At 39.7% G+C, this 15,706-nt stretch overlaps 3 non-coding genes across 3 annotated transcripts; all 3 read right to left on the minus strand.

The window, feature by feature from the left end:
• Positions 1-6,392: 6,392 nt before the first annotated feature.
• Positions 6,393-6,474, minus strand: trnas-gcu (transfer RNA serine (anticodon GCU)). The gene has a single exon. It is a non-coding gene; the product is annotated as a tRNA-Ser (tRNA).
• A 7,151-nt stretch (positions 6,475-13,625) lies between these two features.
• trnat-agu (transfer RNA threonine (anticodon AGU)) lies at positions 13,626-13,699 on the minus strand. The gene has a single exon. It is a non-coding gene; the product is annotated as a tRNA-Thr (tRNA).
• A 1,523-nt stretch (positions 13,700-15,222) lies between these two features.
• Positions 15,223-15,294, minus strand: trnaw-cca (transfer RNA tryptophan (anticodon CCA)). Its single transcript has one exon. It is a non-coding gene; the product is annotated as a tRNA-Trp (tRNA).
• Between the last annotated feature and the right edge of the window lie 412 nt (positions 15,295-15,706).

A 15,706-nucleotide genomic window follows, 5' to 3' on the forward strand; every position in this document is an offset into this window, starting at 1 on the left:
AAGGGAAAGTGTCACCAAAACAAGCTGCCGTGGGCACGACTGAAGAGATCACACCACACTGTGATGCACGCCCCATCTCAAAACTTATAAAAGAGAAAACAGATTTCAGAAAGAAGGTAGGATTTGTATTTCAAATATTTCTCTGTGTGGACATTCACTTCTTTTTCAGAGCTTATGAATGTCATCTTCTACTACTGTAGGTGTTCTTTGTTGTTTCTCTCTAACTTGTTATACTTGTTGACAGTGGTGTGTAATCTCAATTTTCATTATGTTAGCTCCAGTGATCTCTTGTGTATGCTTTTGGCTTGGTAAATCTTTTTTAGGTTCACGCCCTTTGGAACATCAATCCGAGTGAATTAGTGGTTGCAGTTTTGCCATCCATGCACAGTGCAGACACATATATTCTCAGACACTCGGAGTTTGTGTCTCTGAAACCAGATGAGTGGCTCATAGGCGAGGTAAGATGAAAGTGTTTGATTGCATGCATTTGTTAAGGTTTCTGAGCTTTTGTGTAATCAAATGTGTGTGAGTGGGTGAAATCACATCTTCTTCAATTGTGTTTGCTTTTTCCATAAGACCATTGAGTGTTACTTTCAAGTAGCGAAAGAATCCATGGACTTGGGGAAGAAGGTTTTCCTAATGAACCACTACACAACTGGTGTAATCATGAGTGGGAATAATGAGCGCATGGCTGGACAACGTTTGTCCAAGGTAAGGACATCAAACACAAATGTTGATGGATTACATTAGTGAGGGGCAAACATGGTTTTTCACTAACTGATGATTGTTTTATCAATAGAGAAACAAGGAGAGCTACAAGCAATCAAAACAGGTCACAACTGTGCCCATGGTGCTGCCTAAAGAAACTACCTTTATAGTCAGAAATCAAAATTCAAAGTTAGCACACCATCCCTGTGAGGCAGCCTGTTGTACTAATCTTGTCATTCTTTTCATTACAGGTCAACTTTGAAAACTATGAAGCCATTATTAGCTTTTTTAACACTGGTGTCCACTGGAAATTATTGGTAAGTGTGGTGCAGGTAATCCAAAACAGCGTAGGTTTATAATTACACTTGGAACCATTACAGTTCAAGTGATTATCCTTGTTGCATCTAAAAAAATTACAAAGTCACAATGTATGTGTTCCTCTCCTGTTAAAAAAGGTGGACATGGATAGTGAGTGTCCAAGGCAATGGTGACAGTGCACTTTTCCTAAATTATTATTGTGAATACTGCTGTGTCATGAACAGACAACCAAGCAGGTCAAAGTGTCATGTAGGAAAAAAAGTACTGTTAGGTCATTTCCTGACTGTCTTTGCCAAGGTTTGCAAAATATTAAATGTTAAATAATATATAAATATTATATATATAAAATATATAAAATATTCAAATATTAAAAACCTTTGTTTTCACAACATAAAACTCCTGAAACTGTCTGTGTGTCTGGCCCCACATTAAATGCAACTTCATGTCTGATGATGGGCCATTTGTTTCTTGCAGTATCTGTATGCTCCATCCCAGAAAGTCTTTGTGGTCGACCCTATGGGGAGTGACGAGATGGCAGACTCCACTGCAGCAGCAAAAAGGTTCAGGTTAGAAATCAAGCATTGAAATTCTGCAGGGGCACACATACATTTCAGGTTCAAATTCAGCATGACAAATATTTCCTCATTTATCAATAACCTATTGTTTTGATTCACAAGGACTTTTTTAAGATGCGAAGGAATGTCCTAGGAAAAGAAGACTGGTTGAATATCAACTGGCACCCAAGCGTGATTGGTCACACCAGGCAAGCAGATGCCTCAAGCTGTGGGGTCTTTGTGATGCAAGTCAACATAACCTTTCCATGCCGAAATTTTGGACTGTCTTAAAACTATTGTATGAGAGATTTTTAGGGAAATAATTGCAACAAACTTTTGTCTGTTAGATGGACGCAGACATCATGAACAATTTCCCAGATATTCCAACATATATCGAAATAAACAGCAGTGCCAAAGAAATAAGAAAGTTGCGGGAAGACCTGTCAATCAGAATTCTTGAAGCTTCAGGTATTGTACCATTTGATCCTCATTGCCTACGTTTATTGGTATATATTGTTTTCCTGAAGCATGTTCTGTCTGTGTAACAAGTCTGAATGAAAAAAGATTCTCAATTTATTTATATGCAGAACTCATTTGGGTATTCTTTTTGTACTATATAACACAGTGATGAAAAGTTAATTAAATCACATTACAAACAGTTAAAATTCAATGACACTTTGGCCTTCGTCGTGGTTGACACAACCATTGTCTGGGAAAAGTGTGGGTCTAAATTGCCCAAGCTGGTTGAACATACCTGTGTTATCATGTGCCCCCTTAAAATCATAGCAACACACGCTGACGCAAAAAAGGGTAACAGGTGTTGACAGGAGTATTCTGAGACATGACAATGTGCGGTTTAAGAAGCAGTAGAACACCTAATCAGGAAAGTGCATACGAAAAGGTCTCTATCAAACTGTCTTCAATTATGCAACAATGATCTGTAGATAACATTTGAAAAATCAGTCTATTTGGCATGTTTATTATAGATCCTCTCCAGGACATGTGCCTGATGTGTGGAGAAACACCGGTGCGGCAGACAAACTGGGTAAGTGAACATCATCTCTATCTGTATGTGTAATGTACGCACATAATAACAAAACATGCCAGTGAAATGTGATAGCTGAACTGATATAAGGTTTACTGTCCGTGTAGATTCAGTGTGACAGTTGTGAAAACTGGTTCCATGAATTGTGCATCTCAAAAGAAGAGTATGAAAGCGCAAAGAATGAAGTAACATGGATATGTACAGTACATTTTGCCAACCCCAGTTTGGTGAGTATGCTCTGCATGCAAACTATCACTATGAAAGGGTTTTTTAAGCAGGACATGTAGTTTTAGATTCAGCAGAAACATAGGATGACATATTTCAGTGGACGTTATAATTGTTTGTTATTTTTAAGAAGTTTGGATTGCAGGCTTGTCTTCTGGCATTAATGGTTCTATAAATTAGAGAAAACTTTTCAAAAAACACACCAAAGAAGGCACACATAAAAGATTACTGATAATCTGTGCAATTTATTACATTAAACAGGCATCTCAAAGATAGAATTACTGTGTCAGATTAATGATTAGACATGGATGCATCAAATCACTTACTAGGTTTCTTTCCAATAATATAGAAACAAAGACATGACCATGAACACCTAAAAGAGCTTGCCACTTAGCACAGAAACAATATAATGTCTTGCTGTAAAAACACAAAGTAAGAAAAAAGGAGTTTGATTAAGAGAGATCTGGCAAATTGTGCAAATACCTAGATCTATATCTGTGACCCATTTATACTCCTTGGATCCTTTGCAGTTCGTAACCCTTCTTACGGTTTTATATTTCAGGTACTGTTGATGAGTGAGCATCCACCCCCTACTCCCAAGAATTACATAATAGACATGTTGGAAACTCAACAAGACTGTCAACGTGTTCTCAGCAGAATTCACCTCCAAAAGACACGTAAGTACAAGTCTCAATATCCCCCCCCAAAATTTATCTTGGGTAAGAGTAAACTTTCGTACACTTTGCCAAGAAATAATGAAAAACACTAGAACACAAAATCACTAGAAACCATTTGTTATCTATTGCCAGAAACCAAACAAAGTCTGTATGAAAACAGTAAAAAAGTTAATCATAACACAACACAGTCCCTTTTAAATATGATCACTACACACTGTTAACATCACTGTAGTAGTGCAAAGAAATGTAAATCGACAGTATGTCACCATGACATGATTTATGTGAAAGATTTCCAGATAAAATTGTATCCATCCTAGAAAGATAGATTAATCAAGAAATTCCACTCCGTTGTGAGAAAGATCGAAGAAAACTGGCTTCTATCAAAAAGAAGTGTATCTAGGGTGATTCCTTATTATTAGGTTTCCAAAACAGTACCCTATCTACCTTCAGACAGGGCACAGTGCTAAAAGGATTCTAACCGGAACAATAAAACACAATCGCATCATCGAAGTCCGAACCCCACTGGCTTTCAATATTGTACCATGTACATCTCCAGGAGTGGACTCATCAAAAAGAACAGCCTAGACACCAAAGTGATACTTTTCTTACAGTAAGGTTAAGGTAGTTGTAGGATGCTGTCTAGATGAATGAACAGACTACGTTAACAATAGAAAGCAGGTAGCAGAGCATTTAGGCACACAGCCCCTAAATTGTGGAAAGATATGTCAGACCTTTTTAAGGATGCCCCATACCTACAAGCATATTTAACAATGCTGTAGTCTTCTACATCGTCTCTGTAGTCTTCTTTATCCCGAGTGATCTAATTCTTTAGGAGGTGCAGAAACATAGATATCAAGTGGGTAAGTAGACAACCACGTTGCAATTGTTTTTTTCTGTGTCTATCCCATTTTTTTTCTCCACACCATGCCTGCCACTGTTCTCTCTTCGGTGCCTTTGGTTGATATTGAGCTCCGTCCCCCATGACAAGGGATCCTCCTGGATTTCTGAAGCAAGGAACCCAGCCTACAAAACTCAAGATCCTGTACTGCTCAACCCAGTGGATGGGAAACACTCAACATTAACATCTAGCCTGACATAATATATGAAATAGAATTCACCGTGTCAATCTGCATGGTTGTGCATGTGAACTGTTTCTAGTAACTACTTGTCATACACAACCAGGACCTGGAGGAGAGGTCAACCATGAGGCCTTGGACCCCCAGAGATTTTTTTTCTCCTTTGGAGTTTTTTGTTTTTCTCCCCTTCGTGCCTGATGGTTACACAGTCACATCATCAAGACTGCATACCACACCTTCATTGCGATTACAGATATAGCTCATTTAAAATGTGAAATTAGGAAAAACCTAAACCGAAACATGGGAAATAAAAAGAATGTAAAATCTAAAATTTTCAGATGTTGTGATGAAGCTTTTGACTCATGAATAGCACCCCCCTATCCCAGTGTATTACCTGTAGTGTAATCTTCAGAAAATCATTACAAAATAAAGAAAGGGGCCACAGCCACAGCAAGGTTGTATAAGGTTCGGGGGGCAGTCTGGTGTGTAAAACACTTGGTTTCAGCAGTGTGGCTGTTGTATTTGAACTGCTATTGAGCCATGAAGACGACCCACCTATCGCACTGTATTACCTATGGTGTTATCTTCAGAAAATCATAAAAAAATAAAGGTTCCACAACCCAAAACAAACCTGGGAAAAGTCAGAGGACCTGCTTAGTGTGCAAAACACTTACTTGCAGCATTGTGGGTACTGTGGTTTAAATGCTATTGGTTTGTGAACAGAATACCCCTATCCCAGTGCATTGTGCCACATTAAATAAAAGCACGAGAAAAAGAGATTCAGAACACAAAGCTGTGTCAGAGTTCTGTGTAAAAAGTCGGTATGAACATCATGGGAGATGTTTTTAATAAGCCGCTGAGTAAAAAATATTTTAATCTTCCTGCTGTCAGTAGTATTGTGAATATAGTTGACCCTTACCTGAATGAAAACAGGATGTAAAGGAAGGGTTTCAGAAATCAAACAAACTTTATTCCCGTGCTTACAGTCTGGGTAATTGGAGACTGCGCTGTTCTGCTTCCTATGGTCATATACGGGTTTTTCGCATGAAGCCGTATTGAACAGTATTTCTCGCGTTGTGAACGTGTGCACACAGCGGTCCCCCGGGTTCCAGTTCGTGCGTAATTACGCATCGATGAAAAACCGGAGGTTTAAAAAAAGATAATTAGCTCACTGATAGTTTGATGTAAAGGCTGTGGAAATATCCACAAGTCGTGGTCTTTAAAATGCATTTGATTTGAAGGCGTTCTGTGCTTCCATGGCGGAGATATGGACAAAAAAATATTCGTGCTTGGTCAAAAAAATGTCATAAAAACGAAAAAATAAAGGCTGAGAAAGCATCCACAATGTATTTTATACACAAAACAAGCATTCTCGCAACTCTAAGAGGTTTCGTGAAAGCGCTACAGGCGTGCCAAAATCGTTTTCGAACTTCGAGCTAACTTTACCCCGGTGTAGCGGCTCTGAACTGAATGTGGTGCTGTATGGGAACGCGATGCAAACGCCAATGGCACAATGGATAACGTGTCTGATTACGGATCAGAAGACTTTAGGTTTCTACTCCTTCGTGGTTCGTGAAGAAGCTTTTAAACCACGCTACTCAACACTGACATCGTAGTGTGTGCGGTCCTACACAACCTTACTATCGACTAGATGAGTCTTCTGTTCTATCTCCGATTCTTTCCGCACATTCCTGCTATTTCACCACCGTTATTGTAGGATAACAGCCACAGACACGAGAAGATATACTAAATATATATTAGAAACAGATCACAAGTCGAAGACATAAACCAACGAGGATAGGATTCGAACCCACGCGTGCAGAACACAATGGATTAGCAATCCATCGCCTTAACCACTCAGCCACCTCGTCACGTAAGCCATCCCTGGGCATGATTTTTCTCGGCGACCAGGCTCAGCGCACATCGACCTCAGATGTCTCAGAGCGGTGTGTCCAAGCGGCTGTATAAGAATAGGTAATAGGTTTATTCCATGCTGAAAAAAAGAAGAAAGAGAACACAACGTTTCGCCCGTGGACCCTTCTTCAGGTGTGAGAGAGACAGGGCAGTAGGCAAAGGTAAAGTAGCGAGAGAACAAAGGTTTGAGGGTGGGTACCCACGTGTATAAGAATAGTGTTCTGCCGGTGCTGTGGTAAAGCTAATTAAAACACCTGTTTCATAAAGAGGAAATCCTGGATCCGAATTCCAGCGGTACCTTTTTTCCTGTCTTGTTTTACAGAACATGTAATTTGGGACACTCAAAGAGGTCTTGATTTGGTTTAATGCGTTTATTCATTTCCTTTGCAGAACAACTTGTTTTTTTTTGTAAATCATATAGCTTGCGAAAGATGAAATGCGAGCGAATTTTTTTGTTCACCAAAAGTATGTAAATGAAAAAAAAGCAAGGTGTAAGCATTTCTGTGGTGCAATCGGTTAGCGTGTTCGGCTATTAACCCCAAGGTGGGTTTTTTGATCCCACCAAGGGACGCACTTCTTCCTATAGTAAACATCATCACCGTAAAAAATTAATTGTTCCGCAAAACCTGAACTATTTTGATATTTGCAGGAGTAAACAATTGTGTACCAGAATCAACATTACCGGGAATTTCCAATAATTACCGACATTGGCAACTTCCAAGCAGTTAGTATTCACCCATGGAATTATATGTTCCAGTGGGTGGCGGGAGAATTCACTTATGCTCCCGTTGCATCTTCAGCTAAAGTAATTTAAAATACAACGCAAAATTGTTTGAGAACTTGACAAGCAAAAACGACAGATCGCCGAAGTTGTATTTTAATATTTTCATATATTTACTTTAATTTGAATATAAATGTTAACATAAATGCTGTTCAATATAATGTAATTTTGTTGTACTTTTAAAATATTTTAGCTGAGGATGCGAGGGGGGCTATTACACCTTGCCAAACATCTAAATAATTGTAAAAGAGGCTGGCATTTTAATAAAACGGGCGATCAAAAGAAAGCTACAAATAGTACGGTATTATGCTCAATATCCCTCGATATTAAAGGTCAGATGAAGAACTTGAAGAAACTCTCAAAGAATCAACGGCAATAGCAGAGGATGTTGATTTTGAACCAACTTTTGCACCTCAATTATCCAGCAGTCTTTGCTTGACAGACTTCCTCAAGATATTCAGTGTTCTATACAGAAAATCGAAAATTAAAGTGCTAATGTGCCAAGAGGGGTGGTCCGAGGCAAAGACTGCGGTAGACGAAGAATCAGCTCCGCACGATAACGTGTGTCTAATACCTGGCCCCTGAAAGGCATCATATTCGTTGAACTGCCTACCAGCTGTGACTCTTGCACGAAATTCGCGGTACGTGTGTACGAGCTTATAATTCAGGAATATCAATGGTCAGACGTTTATGGTGGGTTTGTGTTTTGTATTATTTAATGAATGAAAAAAAAAACATTTTCAAAACTACAGCTGGAATGGAATAATAAAAAAAGTTTATTTGCCTGTTTGTTGTAACAGCTGTGCCAAAAATATCCATCTACATCAGAATAGTACCTGAACGTGACTGGACCTTATTGGATTTTAGGAAATTTATTCTTGCACATCTTCGCCTACGATCACGAATACGTGTTTATTGTTTCTACCTGTGATCTCGGAAAGAAAGACCCACTACCTGTGAAATAGGTTAAACCGAAATATTCCGGGAATGTGCTGTGGTTTGAGAGGAGTGTATGAAGGTATTAATGGAGAGAAGAGACGCGCATTCCACACGGGGAGCGCAGAACCATGAACCGCGCCTGTGTCTTTTCTTATATAACCGCTGAGCCCGGACACAGCGTCTCCAGCCAGTGAAATACAGGAGAAACCGCAAGGAAAACAATGTTTCTTTTAATAAGTCTTCTTGTGGTTTTATATTTCGGTCTTTCACATTTTAATGCATACTTTGCAGTTAATCTTTCCTCGATTACAGGCAGCCCAAACAGTTCTTAAGGCAAAAATCGAAGCCTATTTGACTTTCTGCTAATCGCATAAGTGTTCAAGAAGTATTTCCCTGCCCATCATGTGCCCCCAAGCCGGTTTCTCCGTTTTCCTCTTCCTGTCGTTGTCAGCGAGCACAAGAAGACAGGAAAAACGCAAGGCAGGGAAAAGACGGTAGCTGTCAGAAGTGGGATTTGAACCCACGCTTCTATTCAGAGACCAAAACACCCAAGCACTGGAAAAACATGAACCCTTAAACCTGGCGCATTAGACCACTCGGCCATCCTGACAAGCTACAGATGGTGGTGTGTTGGAAGCACAAGTAATTCACAAAACTGAGAAATGGTTTGCTGGAGAAGCGCCAAGTTGCCTGTTGTAGCCTAAACGGATCGCGGAAATCAAATATTCGGATACATTTAGAGTGTGCTTTACAGCCTTCGTGTAATATTTTGATCTGCGAGAGTGCAGTCGTCTTCACAATCTGGATTATCTCATAAAGAGCAACATCAGTGTAAAACAGCTATCAATTTTAAGAACAGACGTTGTATTGCATATTAATAATTGATTTATTTTCCTGATTACAATACAGTATCTTTTCCTGATTGCAATGTATTGTGAAGCATAAAAGCCAGCTGCATCAATCTCTTTTACGCGTCATTTATGAAGGCATTTCAAATAGCAGCCAGTGCAGTATTAACGCTTTTGGAGCATGTATTATATTGGAAATAATCTTATTTAAATAGGTTTAAATTCGCACACTGTTATTTAGACAGCGCCAACCAGTCTGACCTTCTACAACCTGTACCCGCTGAGTAGATCTTAAAGCAGCTGCAGCCAGAGTAGCCGTAATGGCAACAGTGTTTGGAGTTCGGCTTATTTCTTCTGCAGAACCACCGGTATTGGAATATAATGTTCCGCAAAAGAAGCGCTTTCGGTTTCTGATCGTTTTTATTGAGCGCTGCTCTAAACTTTACATTTGCTCGTACTAGTTTCCTCCATGAAAAAAATACGTTTCCCTCATTACTTGATTTCACTTTTTTCTTATCAAATAAATAAAGGCAGGAAGGCTCGTTGTCTAAGGCGTTGCGTTCAGTTAGCAGTTTCTCCTGAAGACGTTTGTTCAAATCCCACTTCTGATGAAAAGCTTTTCTCGTTAGAGTAGAAACGATAGAAGCCTTAAGTGGGAAAAAATCACAACATCTCGCATTTCACGTGTTTAATGTTAATTGTCTCAGTGATTGATGGCTCTTCTCCCTTGCAGGGTGACGACAAACTTCTTCAGAGAGGGAGTCTCTTAGGTACGGCTTTTCTTCGTCAAGAGCCGAGACAACAGAAACAGACTTCAAACTGACATGAATTACTTCATGAGCGTTTATGACCATCTTTAAAAAGCTGAGAGCAGGCGAAAACGTCATTGGAAATGAGGAAATGTCTGCTGACAGTAAACAGAGCAGACGCTCAGCTGCGAATAAGCGCTCCTCGTCAGTACAGTGCTGAGTACCTACGCTTGTTGCGCGGGAGACCGGGGTACTTTTCTGTGACAGGGCGCTGGTTTAATTTTTTAAAAACCTGACTCCACTTAAAAGTGTGTACTGTGTACTAACTTTCGAACTACTTAGTGCGGTAGAATATGGAGATCATCTCTAGCTCTGAGCTCAACTGCAACAAGAAGTCGTGCTGAACAAAGTCGGAGCCCAGCTGAACGTGTGCTCAGTGTGGTGCTCAGGACACGGGAGCATTGTTGTGGTTCTAATTAGCACGAGCTGCAGGGGCTCTGAATTAGAACGTTTCAATTTATCTGTTCAGTAAATTAAAATGCAGGACACGTTTAAATCCGATTATGACTATATAACCGAATGTCCCTCACAGTTTAAAAGATACCAGTAAGGACACAATTACTAATGCGATACTTATTGGAAATAGTCCCAAAACAAGCACGTATCACAGCTGGTAGACCCCTGTAATAATTTTGCAGCGACAGAACACTTTGAAGATTTGCAATCTATTTAAATACGAATTTTCTAAATTTCAGTTCTCTTTACTCCCTGGCATAACTGAACTCTCACCTTCACATACTAAAGGCATTACATGCATTAGCTGTGATAATGCTTCTAAGAAACACAGAATGACATTTAGTTTTGTTCCTCATTTCCCCCAAGAAAAAAAAGGTGTCAATTTCAGCCTGGAATGATTGATGCCCCATCAAACATGTTTTAATATCCCCAGAAGTTTATACAGTAGAATCCTGGTTTGTGGCTTAAATTCAAGGTAAAAAAGACTAAGGAAACGAGTTGGAAACAATGTCGATCTGGGATTTTACTCATCTGGAACATTTCACTACATTGGGCCGTATGTGCCAGAAAGCAGTTGGTAGAGTGGGGAACTGTAATGGAAACACTTGGGAATCCTTAGGTTGTTGGTTCGACTCTGGCTTGAAGGAAGGTGCTTTTTGTGTATTTTAATCAAAGAGTTCATTCAGTCATTGATCAAAAGCTCAATAAACGACGAAGCAGAGGCTCCTGTTCCGAATTCAGCTCCCGTCTGATTGTCTTGTTTTGGCCAAGATCTGATCTATGAATTAAGGGACTACTCTGTCTGCTTTGTAATTCAAAAGTAGATACAAATGTCACTGTTTTCAAAGGATAGGTACTTAATTGGCTTTATGATTTGATATTGATTTTGTATCGCTGTATTATTAAGTTTGTGCTTTCTGTGTTTTTATCGTATTGTGAACTTATTTTTTAAACAAATGCTTACAAAGGCAAACAAGGCACACATTTGTTTATACCAGTGGTGAATTGTACATTTTTATTAAGTACAAACTACTGTATTTTTAGAAAGAATACAATTTAATACAATTTTCCATCAAAAGAAAACCAAAATCCGTATGATATTACCGTCAATATCATTTGATATCAACGTTCAGTTGAAAGGTTTGAAGAAACTCTCAAACAAGCAACTGCAGTAGCAGAGAGTTCTGATTTGAACCGATGCTTGCAGCTCAATACTACATTCGTCCTCGAAAGAAGTAAAGGTTAGTATGTTTTGAGTGTCACCATGATCCTCTTCTCAATCCAAAAGAAAGGTTTTATGTGATCCTGATCCCACTAGAAAAAGAGTCAATTTCCGCCTGCACTGATATCCCTTCAAATGTTTTATAAGAACTCCGGACGTTTATAGAGTAGAAGCCTGGTCCATTTCTTCTACTAAACGAGACTATGGGAGTGAGTATTTTGATGTCGAACTGGGCTTTAAATAAAGAGGAACACTACACTACATTGGGCTACACGTGTGACAAAACGTTTATTTTCTGACCTCTGGATAGCTCAGTTGCTAGATCTTAAGACTGTAGACAAAAACAGTGGGCATTTCTGATGTCCCTGCTTTGAATCCAGCTCGAAGGATGGTGTTTTCTTGTTCCTTAATCAAAAAGTGAAAATTGCGATTTTGTCTTTCACTTTGACGTTCACCCGAAAGCTCAGTATACAAAGAAGTACAGGCTCCTGTTCTGAATAATCCTCACGTCTGATTGTTTTGCTTAGACCTTTAAAATGTACACTGTGGACTGTTTGCTCTTCCTAACACAATTAAAAAGCCGCCGACAAACTTACAGATCGGGAGTTTAGTTCAGTGATAGCGCGCACTTAAGACGCTCCGTTTTCTATCGCCGGCATCTCTGTATTCTTTTTAAACGCGATATTTTTTATTCTTCGTGTGTGAATTTCAGGGAGACTCATAAACCCTTTGTCTGTTTTTAAGATACATTATTTTAAACAAGACATAATGAAAGACGTAGTAATTAGACACACGTACAAAACACATGAATCTAATTGAGAAAATTTTGACCGGGGCGATGTATTACTAGTAGCGGCTCTGAACTCATTGTGGTGCTGTATAGGAATACAATACAAACGCCAATGGCACAATGGATAACGTGTCTGATTACGGATCAGGAGACTTTAGGTTTCTACTCCTTCGTGGTTCGTGAAGAAGCTTTTAAACCACACTACTCAACACTGACATCGTAGTGTGTGCGGTCCTACACAACCTTACTATCGACTAGATGAGTCTTCTGTTCTATCTCCGATTCTTTCCGCACATTCCTGCTATTTCACCACCGTTATTGTAGGATAACAGCCACAGACACGAGAAGATATATTATTCCGAACAAATGTCTTAAAAAAATCACGTTGAAAAGGGTGACAATAAGTTTTTGTTTCTTTGACGTAACCTTACTTTTGCCTGTAAACTTCACATTATTTTCTGTAGCCGCAAATCACCAATATTTCTGCTGTTTCCCGAGAAACACAAGCGTGGAGTCAAATCATATTAAATAACACAACACATTTATTAATTTAACACCCAGATTTGACAGAACACATGTAAGACTTACACACAGCCTTTAATATGCGATAGTAAATTTGCAGGTATCCTGGGGAGGGAAGAGAACTGATATTAAGGAAATATATATTTAAAGGGGATGTAAGTCTTAAATGTGTTTTGTCACATCTGGGTGTTAACTGAATAGTTTTTTAGCATTATTTATTGTGTTTTGACTCTATACTTGTGTTTCTCAGGAGACAGCAGAAATATTGATTTTTACATTTATATTCACATAAATGTAACTCAACTATTTACTTGTAGTTTGACTCGTGTCAAAAGTTGAAAATCTCTGCAAACATCAAGATGGCTAAGGACGTGGAAAGAAACTCAATCACATTTAGAGAAGGTAATGTTTAGATCGGATTAATTCGAAGTGTGTCTCTGGGTGCGTTTGATCTACCAACGTTGTGATTAACTGAAGGACACCCTGATTGAGTGTGCCATAGAAATTGACACATGTCGTATTTTTTCTACATTCACAGATGTTTGGCTAAAGTAAAAAAAAAATTGTCATTTTCTTGCCAGCTGGCAGTAATTCTTTTGCACTGATAAGAAAGATGAGCATTTTATCTTTCGCAATGTGTGGATTTCTTGAAAAACAATTTGTGCCAAAAACGAAATGAACACTTCCTTTAAACATAATGCAGAAGCATGTTGTCTATAACAATAAACAGTGCGCGAAGACAGGCACCGCTGGGATTTGAACCCAGGATCTCCTGTTTACTAGACAGGCGCTTTAACCAACTAAGCCACGGCGCCGGCGAAGCGGTGCCCTTTTAAAGCCACTTGGACACACCGCTCTGTCACATCTTCCTTCTGTGTGCGGTGAGCCTGCTCGCTGAGCAAGTTGAGAAAGGATGTGAAATGGCTTTTATCCGGCAATTTCATTACCAAGGAGCTCGATGTGCTTTTGATGATTTACAGGGTGTCCAGTGCAACACAGGCGATGGGCTGCTGGGATTTGGAGCCAGGATTTCCGTTAACTAGACGGGTACTTTAACCAACTAAGCCACGGCGCCGGCAGAATTCTCCTCTTTTACTGCCGCTTGGACACACCGCTCTGAGACACCTGCGTTAAGTAAGCGCTGAGTCGGCTGGCTGAGCACGTTGCCTCCTTTACATTCAATAGGAGCCCCGACACTAAGAGAAACGTACAGAAATGGCTTTTATCGGGCACTTTTCATGTCCAATGCGCTTGACATCTCCCAAGGGCGACAGAGTTCATTTACGACACTTTTCCTTTCTTTCTTCTTTCTGTACTCTTTGATGAAACAAAACGAGAAATCATGTAAGGGAAAATGTATTTTTTTCATGGAGAAAACATGCACCAGGAAATGTTGTGTTTAGAAGAAGTGAGTTAACATGAAAAGTGACCTAATTTACCGGAGCAAATGCTCACCAAGCAAGATCTGCTTTACTGCAAGAGAGAAGTAGAATGAAAGACGTGATAATTTAACGCCGTTGTGGAACTAAACGCTATTTTCTTGGAATTCTAAATCAATTAGAAATTCAGAGCGACACATAAACGCTTTGTCTGTTTAAAAGTGATGATTTTTTAAAACTGATAAAAATGTAGAAAACACGTTTCTTACTTAGAAATTGTAGATGGGGTGGTGTACTAGTAGCGGCGCTGAACTCACCACAGTGCAATTCAGTTACGTGACGGGCTAAGTTGTTTAATGGATAACGCGTCTGATTTTGGTTTATAAGATTGTCGATTCGACTTCTACCGGGGTTGTGTGATTTAAATCAGGCTCCTCAGAAATAGATGTCCGTTATGTAAATAGACCGCACCTGAAAGCAAACGTTGGGTCTAGTTTCCTTTCTTTCCTGCATGAAATAGCAAATCTTTACAAAAAACACCAGCTAATGTCCAATAGCGTTAGTCATTTAAACAAACATGAATATACCGTAGGTCTTGGTACATGGGAGTGGATTTCTACCACAATTAAAAAAGGGCAAATTATAATTACAGGCTTCAGAAACTTTTTCATACAAAAGTGACCAAACACTCCCTAACTTTCAAGTTTGCTTGGACCTGTAACAAAAAGGAGGTCTGAAACTTCCATTCTCTGATGTCACTGTCTCTAAAGCCGGACGTGATGTTTCGCGGATGTGCAGTGTGCCTTTTCTCTTGTCGTGTTCGAGATGATTCACTGCATAAGCTCCTGACTGGGTATTCTGTTTTTTCGTTGAGATTACCTATGTGGTGTACAGATAAAACCCGACTGCGTGGTGTAATTTCTGGGTTCGGCACCAGCAGCACCTGCAAACACATCAGCTGACCTCGACGTGATTTGAACACACAACCTTCTGATGTGGACTCAGACGCGCTACCGTTGCGCCACGAGGTCACTCGCCGCAAGTCTTTTTAATTCCCCCAAAGAGAACAATCAGCGTCCCTGAAAAAGATTTCTATTTCATTCTCTCCTGTGAGGAGCGCCGCTCTTCCAACGAGGGTCTCTTCTTCCAAGAACACAGATTATTCTTCCTGCCCAGCTCTCACACAGATAGCAGACACACCATCTCCACTTATGTCTTCACTACATCTATAGATTTGACCCCCTACAGCCCCGATATTCCTGGACAGGATATTTACCACCAGCCTGTGAAATTCTCATCTTGACCTCTCCCAAGAGGAGAACAATTAGCACAGAATCCTCTCTCTATTTAGCAAATAACACAAACCACAGTTTACCTGTGAAGACAGAAAACCAGGCTGCTCCAGGTGAGGCTTAAACTCACAACCTCGGCATGACTCCACTG

This window comes from Atractosteus spatula, chromosome 10 (assembly GCF_055471065.1).
Source record: "Atractosteus spatula isolate fAtrSpa1 chromosome 10, fAtrSpa1.hap1, whole genome shotgun sequence".
Lineage (NCBI taxonomy): Eukaryota > Metazoa > Chordata > Actinopteri > Semionotiformes > Lepisosteidae > Atractosteus > Atractosteus spatula.